Source organism: Anabrus simplex, chromosome 3, assembly GCF_040414725.1.
Source record: "Anabrus simplex isolate iqAnaSimp1 chromosome 3, ASM4041472v1, whole genome shotgun sequence".
NCBI lineage: Eukaryota > Metazoa > Arthropoda > Insecta > Orthoptera > Tettigoniidae > Anabrus > Anabrus simplex.
In genome coordinates this window covers 187,302,494-187,316,102 of record NC_090267.1, presented here as the reverse complement: position 1 = coordinate 187,316,102, position 13,609 = coordinate 187,302,494, and the positions used below count along the sequence as shown (strand labels likewise).

Genomic DNA, 13,609 nt, shown 5'->3' with positions numbered 1-13,609 from the left:
TCAAAATTATCAGAACTCCAAACAGTGTTAGATGTATTTGTTCAACAATTTTCTCTTAGTGCAGACAGTGTTCCACAGCTATTTAAATTAGAGTTGATTGAACTGCAGTGCAATATTTGTCTTAAAGACTGCTTTCTAATGTCACAAAGTTTAGAAGAATTTTACAGTGGCTTTCCAGAAGAAGAATACCCCCTTTTGTATAAACATGCATGTAAAGTTCTTTCATGTCTGTTATTTCAAACTTATGAATAAAGTATCCTGAGTCCACCCAGCTTTCACTCCCGTAAAGCAAAGTTGGTCTGAAAACAAACCGATGCAAAGACAGTTTTGACCAGGAGTTGACTTCTTTCTTACAGAATAGTGTTGATCGCAACTGCAAGCTCAGTGCATTAGCTTTGCTGCACATTGATTCAATCTCACTTACTATATTACCATCCTGGGAGAACACACATCCTAAGTACTTGAAATTATCCACCTGTTCCAGCTTTGTATCACCAATCTGACATTCAGTTCTGTTGGATTTCTTACCTATTGACATCACTTTAGTCCTGGAAAGGCAGTATGAGTTAGTGACTAAACGGTCAGAAAGAGGCTTGAGAAGCCAATTTAAGATCAAGTACCAGCAACAGCCAGACATAGTGCAGTTCAGTGGAGATTGGCTGCACTGGCAGATAAGACACGCGAGTCCTGTGCTCATAATCCACAATGCTTTATTTTTGTTTATTCAATGTATTTTTTCTCACTTATGCGTGCGTACCTACCCATTTATTTTCAGATCAAGATTTCAAAGGGTTTTCAATTTTCCCAACATAAAGCCATAAGTGGGCACTCAGCAAAAGTCGAAGAATTTAAAAAAAGGAAATCGAAGAAACAAGCTCTGATACAACCTTTGTTCAATCAGCAACAGCACTCGGACGAGTTCTCTTCCAGAGTTTGTAGGGCGTTCTTAAGCGTCAACATACCCCTCTACAAGGTCGAACATGTTGAGATTAGAGCTCTCTTCAAGGACTTTGCAGGAAGAGAGTTGCCTCATGAGTCGACCCTACATAAAAATTACGTATCTTCAGAGTCTGAAAAGGTATGAATTCATGCACGATTGCCGTATTCTGCATTCTCATATAAATGATTTAGAAGTAATTTTAACATGGATCTATGGATCTGGCTCTGTTGTAATGAAGGTAATCTCTCGATAATACCTTCATTCCACGAAGGATATTCATTCAGGTACTTTTTTCACCACGTTCTACACACAATCAGGAAAGACATTGGGAGCCACCCAATTTGGTTATCTATCGACGAGACCACAGACAGTTGTGGAAGATACATGGCCAACATTATTGTTGTAAAACTCAATCCCAGTGAACCGTGGAAAAACAAACTAGTTAGACGTAAACCACAATAATATGCATTTATATGCTTCTATTGCGAAAACCGCAGTTTTATGCATTTATATGCTCAATAAATTTAAATTCTGTTGGTCCCAGAGAGATGAAAATATCACCGAAAGGCTTCTTTCAATGTGTACTATTCAGGAAAAAAATATGCTAATATGCTCGAATCCGAGCTCTAGTGATAAGGAATGGGAAAGACTTGCAATATTATAACAGAGAAATAAATATATTAAAAAGGAGGTGCAGGTTAGAAAGAAATAGTGGTGAATGGTTGTGGAAGCAAGAAGTGATAGAAGGAACTTTATGGAAATTCAGTCAGCTAAAACTAAAATGATGGCAAACACAATTTTGGGAGTCATGTAAATTTTAGTGAAAAATGGAAGGATATTGTACCAGGCAATGCCCATACTTGTTAGCTTGATGAGCATGAGACAGTATGCAGGGCATGTATGGAACATCAAATTGGAGTGGGTACAGAGGGTGAGAGGATTTGCTTTGAATGAAGTTCTGAATTTTGAAACTGTTTGTTTAATGCATAAAGTCAAGTTCATATCACCTCAATACAGTGGAAGATGGATTGGGCACGATGTTTATCCGTCTTGCGGCTGGTGATATCCTGCGTTGCTCTGCTACTCTTCCCGTCCTCACCATGGAACAGCTCTCAGCACCATGGGTCCACGTACCACTCCAACGGGGGCAGCTCTAGATGTTCTTGAAGTTCTAGAAGTTGTTGAAGATCATGAAGAACTATGAGTTTGGGTCGCCTTACTCACTCAGAAGGATAGTGTGAACACACACATATAAGCCCCCTCAATGTACTGGATGAATTAGTCTGAGGTGTAATTTTTGAACTGTTTCCATGAAGGGACTAAAGAAATGTAAAGATACCATGTTAAATCTCAATGGAATCAAACACAAACACTTCTTTAAGGTAAATAAACTGGTCACTGACTTGGAGAAAATAAAGATATTAACTTTCATGCAGCTGAATGTCAAAAGAATCAAACCCACATTCTTCCTAATGTAAGTTACACTTGACACAGATTATAAGATTGTCCACACAAAACAAATAGTTCACTTGTACTTTTTAATGTTCGAAGAAGAGAGCACAACTATTTGTTGAGTTCTACTAAGTTCTCCGATTGCTTTGAATTTATTTGCAATGTTTATTCAGAACACTGCTATGACAATTACTTCACTTTGATAGAAGAAGTTAAGGTACATGCTTTAGTTCCATTCACATACACTGTTGTGTAGACATATGGCAAGAAGATAGCACTATTAGACTATTAACACAGGAGTGAAATTTATTTTTATTTTTTCGGAAAGTCCGCTTAAGGGGGGAGAAGTGTGTGAAAAAGTTGAATTCTTTTTATGAGTTACTTCTCAAAAACTGAAGATGTTACAGATGTGAAAACTGGTATTTGGAAAGTCCTTTAAAAATACAGGAACATGTTTTATTTTTGTTTTTCGGAAAAAGCACTTAACGGGAGTGTAAAGAAGTGAAAAAAGAGTTAAATTTTTTTTGTGAGGGTACTTATATCTTAAAACTAAAGATGTTACAGACGTAAAAATCAGTATTTTTGAATCTCCTTTAAAAAAACAGGAACATGTTGAATTATTTCTTATGAGGATACTTATATCCCAAAAACTGAAGATGTTACAGACGTGAAGACTGGCGTTTGGAATCTCCTTTAAAAATAAAGGAACATTATTTTTTGTTTTCAGAAAATCCACTTAGGTGGGGGTGGGAGAAGAATTGATAAAGGAGTTGAATTCTTTTTATTCGTTCTACTTATATCTCAAAGATGTTACAGACATGGAAATAGGTATTTGGAATCTCATTTTAAAAATAAAGAAACATTATTTAAATTTATATTTTTTGACTTGAGAGGAGACTGTTTCTCCCATGTACAGTTCTTTGTCACATGGTCATCTTTCCCCCAAAAGGCAATACCGCAAACATGGTTTACAAAGTGTTTCTGGGGTACATACAGTATGAAACCCAATTTTTTGGTGAGTTTTTTATATTTTAGGAATTTTTAGATAATGTCTTAGTACAGGACCGAGAAACGATTACTTTTATCAAATTACAAAATCCACACAAGCGAAGCCGTGGGTAACTGCTAGTAATGAGATAAGGTTGAAATTCAGGATGACAAATTGAGGCAAATATCAGTTTACAGGATTAGAAATCATACCAAGGGAGAGGTTCCATAAATTTTCAACTTCTTTGAAATCATTTAAGAAAAGACTGGGTAAAGAACTGATATGGAATCTGTGACCCTGGACAACAGCCCTAAATGCAGATCAGTGGTGACTGGTTGATCAACACACAATGAAAACTAACCTGATTCATGACATCACTGCACAATGCATCATAAACAAAGTGTCCTCTGGTCTTAACATCAAAATGTCTACATGTTAATCAAGCATCTAATTAGTTTGGCCACCCCTCATATGGATAACAGCTTCTCATGCTTCTGACAAGGTGCTGCACTTTCAGTTGAGGCTGATGTTACCACTCTTCCAAAAGGGCCTCTTTAAGGGCTTGTGATGTTTGCGATGGTGAATTTCTCACTCGGATGCATTGATCCAGCTGGTGCCAGACATTTTCAGTCAGATTCAAATCAAGACTTCTTAGATGTCCACTACATTAGTTGCACATGTTGTTCTTGCAGGAATCTTCACTGGTCTGACTCTAGAATGATTATATTATTATGCATGAATACTGTGTTTTCTCCAGGTTTCCTCATGTGAAGAGTCACGTATAGCACCAAAGAGCACGTGGCAACACTTTCATTGCCAAATACGTTTCCACAAATACCAAATAGTACTTTGAGCAACCCTTAGCATTCTAGCAACATACCTCTGCAAGTAAACTTCTTTGAATCAGTGTAAGTGCACCAGTGGCTTCATTCTACCACAACTGCTTCCATGTACCAACGAGCAGTACAGATCCATTGTGAATAATCAGGAGATTGGTTGTTGTATCAAGATTCACAGATAACAGATTCACCTCCATGAGCAACTGTAGATTACACAGCTGTTGGATGAAATCACTCTCCACATCATCTCCACGCTTGCAGATGACCATCTGAATGATACAATGTGTAATGAGATTCATCGGAGAAGAGCACAGGACTCGCGTGTCTTATCTGCCAGTGCAGCCAATCTCCACTGAACTGCACTATGTCTGGCTGTTGCTGGTACTTGATCTTAAATTGGCTTCTCAAGCCTCTTTCTGACCGTTTAGTCACTAACTCATACTGCCTTTCCAGGACTAAAGTGATGTCAATAGGTAAGAAATCCAACAGAACTGAATGTCAGATTGGTGATACAAAGCTGGAACAGGTGGATAATTTCAAGTACTTAGGATGTGTGTTCTCCCAGGATGGTAATATAGTAAGTGAGATTGAATCAATGTGCAGCAAAGCTAATGCACTGAGCTTGCAGTTGCGATCAACACTATTCTGTAAGAAAGAAGTCAACTCCTGGTCAAAACTGTCTTTGCATCGGTTTGTTTTCAGACCAACTTTGCTTTACGGGAGTGAAAGCTGGGTGGACTCAGGATACTTTATTCATAAGTTTGAAATAACAGACATGAAAGAACTTTACGTGCATGTTTATACAAAAGGGGGTATTCTTCTTCTGGAAAGCCACTGTAAAATTCTTCTAAACTTTGTGACATTAGAAAGCAGTCTTTAAGACAAATATTGCACTGCAGTTCAATCAACTCTAATTTAAATAGCTGTGGAACACTGTCTGCACTAAGAGAAAATTGTTGAACAAATACATCTAACACTGTTTGGAGTTCTGATAATTTTGAAAACCTCTTTTCAAACTCTTCTTGTAATTAGCAAATTACCTGCAAGTGCTCATCAAAGTTGACACCTTCTTTCACTGTTTTGAGAAATGGAAAATGTCCTGCGTTCCTTGCACACAACTGGTTTTCCCATAAAATCAATTTTCTTTTGAACACTTGAATTTTTTTCCACCAAATCTCAGCTATTGTGCTTTTTGCCCTGAAACGAAGTGTTCAAAGTATTCATATGGGCAGAGTCTGACTCGCTGGCTGAATGGTCAGCGTACTGGCCTTCAGTTCAGAGGGTCCCGGGTTCGATTCCCGGCCGAGTCGGGGGATTTTAGCCTTAATTGGTTAATTCCAATGGCCCGAGGGCTGGGTGTTTGTGATGTCCCCAACATCCCTGCAACTCACACACCACACATAACACTATCCTCCACCAGACTAACACGCAGTTACCTATACATGGCAGATGCCGCCCACCCTCATCGGAGGGTCTGCCTTACAAGGGCTGCAATCGGCTAGTAATAGCCACACGAAATTATTATATGGGCAGTAATGTCACCTAAAAATGCCAAGTCCACCACCCACTTATGATCATGCAAAAGAACTTCAGGCCACCTTTTAATGTAACAAAAGGTATCTATTGCGTTTCGCAAGCAAAAGAACATGATGAAGCACCTTCGCCTTTCTCAGCCATCTTACTTTTGCATGGTACAGGATATCCGAATACTCCACTTCGATGTCATCCAAGAACTCTTTGAATTGACAGTGTACGAGTCCATGGGAGTGAAGATAATTTACCATTTGCACAACTGTTCCCATTACGTCTTTAATAAGCTTGGAGAGTTTTGCACAGATTGCCTCTTGGTGTATCAAGCAATGGATCGCTGCCATTAGGCTACTACCGCTCTGTCATTTTTAATTTTATATAGCTGAGGAACCCAGTGCATAAGCCACGCAAAGCAGGAGCTCTTACACACATCAACTGCTCCCATTTTAATCCCATTGACTCGAAAACACCTCCACAGTTTGAAAAATATCAAAACCAGTAGTGGTGTCTTTGAGAGCTACCAAGTCTAGGAAATCCTCGGTGACCTGAAGATCATCATCCACCTCCTCAAATGAGAATAATGAGCTGAGCTGTGTCTGCAGTGTCAGTTGATTCGTTGAGGGTGTTGGAAAATTTGCTGCCTTCTCCATTAATTGCTGTTCCATATCAATGGCCATATCGTCTATTCTGCGAGCCACAGTTTGAGGAGAAAGAGAGATTTTGTCAAATTTCTCAACTAGTTCCGTAGGACAAATACATGCTGCCACGTTCATTAGGCACTCCTTGATTAAATTCCCTTCTGCAAAGGGTTTCCCAGCTTTGGCAATTCACATCGAACATTTGGAGCTTGCTCGTAAAATAGGTCCACCAACCTCACTCTCCTCTATCTCCTGTCAGACAAAAATTTGGTGAGTCACAATTTTAGTGTTCTTCAGATAATTAAATCATTTCTTCATTCCTGTTTGTAAACAAGCATTTTAATATTAAAACAATAATACAAAATAGTGCTGCCTGAATTTTTTTTTCAGTTCTTCCAACTTTGATAGGCAACTGGCGTCTGTCAAATCAGCATAATCATCCCTGTGGTTGGCACTGTAGTTCCGTTCCAAATTGTGTTTTTTAAAATATTAAATCTCAGTGGCACACTAAACATTTGGCATGCCCTTTATAAGCTGTACAGAAAAATGAAATTTCCCTTTCTGCTCTAAAGGCTACTGCTTCACCACTCCTTTTTTTTTTTTTGTATGATGTTCAGTCATGACAACTGCGAAACTGATTTAGTTACACGCTGTCAGCAAAGCACATTGGACTAGACTAGCGACTGATGGATTGGCTGCTCACTTCCACGTGGCAGGCAGACTGCGCACTCAGCCAGCCAAGCTCCTCTCACCACTTCCGAAACTACCTTTCACCAAAGCGCTCGGAGCACTAGCCTAGAGCGCAGCCAGAGCGCTACCGCTTGGGGAGCGCTCTGTGGATGGCCTTGGTCTATAATGATGTATGTATGTATGTATGTATGTATATATGTATGTATGTATGTATGTATGTATGTATGTATGTATGTATGTATGTATGTATGTATGTATGCAATCTGTTCCTTCATTTGATATTCAAAATGTAGACTACAGACAAATGCACAAAGTCCTTCAACATTGCCTGGACGATTTCCATAGCAACTCCCCAAAAAGAGTTGGTTCTCGGGCTTAAACTTTCACACAATCTGCACTGATAGTAAATGGAACAGAACAAAAATGTTTGTTAATTAATATTCTAAATAAATTTTATAAACAAATTTCCAGTAAAACCAACAGTATAAGAGATAACATTGCGTTTTATGTTTAAGGCCCCCTTTGAAGCTCCCTCCTGCTCAAAAGTTTTGAACAACTTGTAGCTAAGATCCCACTTACCTTTTTCTAAACTTATATAACTTACCAAGTTCATAAAAATCCACCAATCCATTCTACCATGATGCTGTAACTAACAAGCACACAAACAAACAAACAAATAAAAATTTAACTGAATCTGACATAGGCTATTATTTATCATATCTGGTGTAAAAAAACCATCTGTAAGGTCGATTAGTCAAAAAGTATGGAGAGAAAGTCTATTTTATATATCTAGGTAGATTTAAGGATGGATTTGAAGAATAAGTCGGTGTCTGATCTTGTTGTGTCCGCTAGGAGAATGTAGAGTTGAAGTTCGTTAGGAAGGAACCCTGAAGTAAGAGAATAATAAAGCTGAATGTGCTTCAAAAAGTCCCACCACGATGGGCCTTCTCCACTGTAAACTATCAAATGTAAAACCAGACGGTTCCTTTTTTCTTTTCCCTAACATTAGATGATGCAATAATGGAAGTTTGTAAGAACTTAAAATTTGTAATTGTTGAAAGGAACTGTATTCCTGAACTTCCTAGGCAGTGAATTAATGAAAAGAGAATTAAGTAACAAACCTGTTTACAAAATTAATTATAGTTAGTAAAATCCAACTACTTTCATAGAGAAGAGGAGGATTTATAAACAATACAATGGATATATACTGATCAGATATTGTAATAGGAGCTGAATCATGGCTGACAAGTGATATTATGGATACATAAATTTTCTCCCGAAACTGGGTAGAATCGAAAGGAGGGGGAGTATTCATACTAGTGAAAGATGAATTTTCAGCTATGAAAAAGTTAAGGATGAGAAACATGAAATTCTAGGTGTAAGGCTCATCTCTAAAGATAGGCAGCTTGATGTTTTGGGGGTGAACAGAGCTGGAAGAGGTGACAGTGACAGCAACTTATTTGATAATATAATCAGTTATGTGGAGAACGACACAAAAAGAAATGATTGTAGCAGGTGATCTCAGTTTACCAAATGTTAACTGGGAAGGTAACATAAATGATAGAAAGTATGGCCAACAAATAGTAAGTAATTTGGGAAGGACGGCCAAATCAGAAAATGATGGAACCAACTAGAGGGAAGAATATTCTAGATGTGGGGCAAATAAAACCAGATGAGCTCTACAGAGGAACTGAAGTGACAGATGGTATTTGATTATGAAGCGGTTTTAATCGGTGAAAAAGTAAATATGATAGAAAGGAAGGTTGGAAAATATCATTATTAGGCAGTACCGTATGGTTGATAAGACAGTCATGAAGGAGTTTTAAAGAATGCTAAATAAAAATGTTAACAGCCTATGGGATGGATTTAAAACAATTGTTGTTGAATGTGAAAACAGGGTATGTACCTTTTAAAGACAGTAAGGAATGGTAAAGACCCACTATATTTTAACAGAGAAACAAAGAGATTGAGGTGCAGGTTGGAAAAAACAAAAAACTTACCAGGAAATTGAATTTAGCAAAGAAATCGACTAAGAATAAGTAAGATGATGGCAAGTATAATTGGCAGTCATGAATTTTAGCAAAAATGTGGAAGGGTATGTATAGGTATTTTTAGGCAGGAACAGGTTCCAGGAATCATTAATGAACAAAGAGAGTGTATATTTGAGGATATACACAAGGCAGAATTATTTAGTCAGCAGTATGTAAAGATAACATCCAATTATCTGGATTTTTTTTCAGTTTCAGTCTACATTAGTACTGTATAAAGTAGGTTTTTTTTTAATAGAATGGTTCATGGTTCACTGAAAATCACAGGTGGACTATAGATATGGTTGGTTCCCAAAGTAATTTTCTTACAGACTTGAGGTAGTCTTCCTTTCATGTGGGCTTCTTGTATTTGAATGTGTTTGTTTGTGCTTTGGAAAATCTCCCAATATACGAGGCATGTTTTTTAAGTGAGTACCGTTTTGAAATAAATTAAAAACAGAGATTTTTTAACAATTTTATTTCTATATGAAAGCCTGCATATTACTCTACTTTTCAACATAATTCCCACCAATATTGAGGCACTCGTCATATCATACAACGAGCTTTTGCATACCATCCTCATAGAAGTTGGCCGCCTGATTTGTCAGCCACTGCAACACGGCCATCTTGACACCATCATCATCGTGGCGTTTGCTGGCCATATGTTTCTTCCAATGCAGGAACAAGTGGTAATCACTGGGCTCAAGATCGGGACTGTATGGAGGGTGATTGAGTTGTTCCCAGCGAAATGATGTGGTGAGGTCTTGGGTTCGATGAGCCGCATGTAGGCGTGCATTGTCATGAAGCAAAACTACACCCTTACTGAGCATGCCACGCCTTTTGTTCTGAATTGAGCGGTGCAATTTGTTTAAGGTCTCAAAATACGTTGCTGAATTGATTGTCTCACCATGGGGCAAAAAGTCCACCAGTAACACGCCCTTTCTGTCCCAAAACACTGTACACATGATTTTTCGGGCTTACATGGTTTGATTAAACTTCATTTTCTTGGGTGAAGTTGAATTTACAAGTAACTAATCTCATTTTGTTCCGTATTGAAGATACAAAAAGTAAAATTCTTTCCTGAATAAAATTACTGTGTCCACCTATTCAATACAATTATATTTTGTAGTGATTAAATTCTACATGAAATATAAACACTAGTTAGGGACATGTTTCGCCCTAGTTTTGAGCATCTTCAGCCTAATGCCAATCTTAAGGTCAAGTCTTAAATCTATTAACATTGGAACTTAATACTAAACTTAAATTAATATCAAATACTAAATACAATGGTCTTGTGCTTATTACAAAGTTTTAGGTGATATTTACATAGTTTACAATATGTACATTAACTAAATGCCAGAATTTGTGAACAAGGAAGCAATAAAATATTTTATTTTACAATGACTAGAAAACATCTGAAACGTCTGGATGAAAGTTTATGCAACTGTGTACGTATTGGCTAGAGATTGATCACAGCGTGAATTGGGGCTTCTCCAACTTTATGGATGAACATTAGGTTGAAGGTTTTACAGCTGGTTCATTCAAAGGTGGTTATGGTCATCATCATAAGTGTACTGTTGCAAAACCAGAACCGTGGTTAAAGTCGATCGTGTTGGATTTGAATATTCCTTTAGAAAGAAGCATGGTTGGATGGTAATGTTTAATAGGTTAAAGCACGTATGTTGGAAACATATTGTTGGTATTGTTCATTGGTGCTCATCTGATAAATTTTTTTTGAATATTGTGCCATTCTTGAATGTTGCCATTCCATAGACTGCTGTTTTGATGTAGATGAGATGTAACGTAGGCCACCCAGGTTTCATCCCCCATTACAATTTGACTCAAAAAATCATCACCTTCCTCGTTGTAATGCTCCAGGAAAGTTAAGGCACTGCCCAAACGTCTGCTTTTGTGCTCCTCCATCAACATTTTCGGTATCCAGCGTGAGCACACCTTTCAGTAATTTAATCGTTCCCTCACAATTTCATAAAGAACCCTTCGAGAAACTTAAGGAAACACGTCAGATAACGACGTAATCGTAAAGTGTCTGTATTCTCTCACTGCTCGGTCAACTGCCTGCACCAAATCTTCACTAATGGACTGAAGGTCACCCAGTCCGTTCTTCATCATGCACATCTTTGCGGCCACATTTAAATGCTCGAACCAATTTCCTAACCATTCCATCGCTCATGATGTTTGGTCCATAAACTGCACAGATCTCACGATGAATATCGATAGCTTTCAAACCTTTTGCACTCGGAAAACTAATAACAGACCGAACTTCACAGTCGGCGGGACTCTCGATCGGCGAGGCCATTTCAAATGCTTGCCAACAAACATACACAAGGGCGACTATTACCGTAATGGCATCTCAGCCTTGCCAATAGATGCAGGTACACAGCACGCATGCATGGAATGCCGACCGCAGCGCTGCATCGGCAGAATATAAACACGGTACTTACTTAAAAAACATGCCTCGTAGATGGACTGATATTTGGAAGTAGGATTTTTGTTGCTGAGCTGACACTATAGCTAAGTCCTTAAAATGCCATCTTCAAGCAATGGAGTATACATTTGAGTTCACTGAGTGAGTTGGCTGTGCAAATCAGGTCACATAGCTATGAGCTTGCATTTAGAAGATGATGAGTTGGAACTCCTCTGTCTGCACTCTTGAAGATGGTTTTCTGTGGTTTCCCATGTTCACACCATGTTCACACCAAAATTCTGGGGTTGTACCTTAATAAAGGCCAGTTATAGCCTTGTCCTCTCTCATTGTCATCCTAGCCCTACCCTAAATCGTTATCACCTTCAGACCTGTCTGAGTTGGTGTGACAAAACCAATAGCAAAAGAACACTTGGGTTTCACAGACATCCCGGTCTGTTATCTTGACAAGAAATTGTCAAACATCATTTATTTTCAAATTCATCATCTTTCAGAAGCTTATGAAGTGAAACAGTACATTCCTTTGTATCCTTTGATTTGTGATAAGGAACTCGCCACTATTCCATTTTTAATTTTCACATTACATAATTACGGTCATTCATTTTTGATTTACAGCTCGTAAATCACAAAAATACTTCTTGACACGCTCATGAAAGTTTATACTGACTACTCTGCCCATACCATTTTACATCATAGAACCATGCACCTAGCAACAAAATTAGCATTTATTCTATCTTTAACATGAAGTTCACTTCCTCAATCTTACCTAATGATATTTCCAGAATAGAAAGTAGCTTATATGGTATTTTGAGTATCTGCAATTTTATCCTTAAATATTTTAAAGTTTGATTCAGTCATTTAGATGTGACAGTAGATAGAAAACATATTTAATTAATATGTATAATAAATTTATTTAGCATAAGTGTATACTTTAAATCTCTGAAAATTATTGTGTGTGCAATGCAATTCAATCATCTTCTTATGATTAGCTTATAAAATGCTGTTAAGTTTTCATGCTGAACTAGCCATATAGGATCTAATGATCCCTGAAAGCTCTATCTCCTTAAAATGTATAAATAATACATGTATCAAAAGAACTGAACTTTTCTTATTGTCAGAATGCCATGCCAGAATTCACTAGTTTGTTGTTACTAATTCCCATGTATGATTTTAATGTGATTCACTGCTATTTTGAATTGTATAAAATTAGACAGATAAAAAATAACAACTTGTAATATTTTAATATTATGAAATTTTAAGAGATGTATCAACACGTAATCAAACCTGGATATTGCACTGTTTAAACACTTAATTTTTGTTCTTTGATAGTCAATGCACTTTTGAAAAGAATTTTGTTAATTAATAAACCAATTTGTGAGAGAGAACTTGAATCTAATTTTGATATTCTCTTTTGTCCTACAGATTTCTCAATTGGCCGTGCCTAGAGGAGAGGAGAGAATGCGGCTAGCATCACACTGTAATTGTTTTACTTGGACGATTGTAGTTGTACGTTTGCAACTCTTGAAGTCTCAGTGACAGAAAGAAGGAAGGATAAAAAAGCAAATTTTTAATATGCCCGGAAGATATGCTTGGGAAAAGTGGCTCAGCTTGGCACTGTTCATCGGTTGTTCAGTGACTGGTTAACACATCATTCTTATACTTCCTGAAAAGTATTAGCCACATGGTGCGGAATTTTGTAGCTCCGCTCCCAATACCCCCATCCCCTTCCCTCCACAACAACTTAGTATACTAGGTCAAAACTACTTAGATAGTAGCTAGAAAGCTTCATATTCTTATCATATTATTATATAAATTATTATTATTATAATTATTATTTATTATAATTATTATTACTACCATAACTTAAGTATTTATTATTATATTTCAAAATAACTACCTACAGTGAAGAAAGTGATTTAACCAATTTTTGCTTAGTAATTAAGGTGACGAGTGTGGATAAAACATTGAGGTTATGGCTCTTGGTCTCCAAAAGAAGAAAAAAAAGATATTTTTTTCTTGTTAAAGTTAACGAGTTTGCGAAATAAGACTCGGTATTTCACAT

General features: G+C 37.3%; 1 protein-coding gene across 1 annotated transcript in view; it reads left to right on the top strand.

Moving 5' to 3' along the window:
- bru3 (bruno 3) overlaps positions 1-13,265 on the top strand; it is a 372,081-nt gene extending 358,816 nt beyond the window's left edge. The window contains exon 10 of the mRNA XM_067142838.1: positions 12,970-13,265. The gene's annotated coding sequence lies outside the window, so the exon portion shown is untranslated. The remainder of the gene's footprint in view (positions 1-12,969) is intronic.
- Positions 13,266-13,609: the final 344 nt, after the last annotated feature.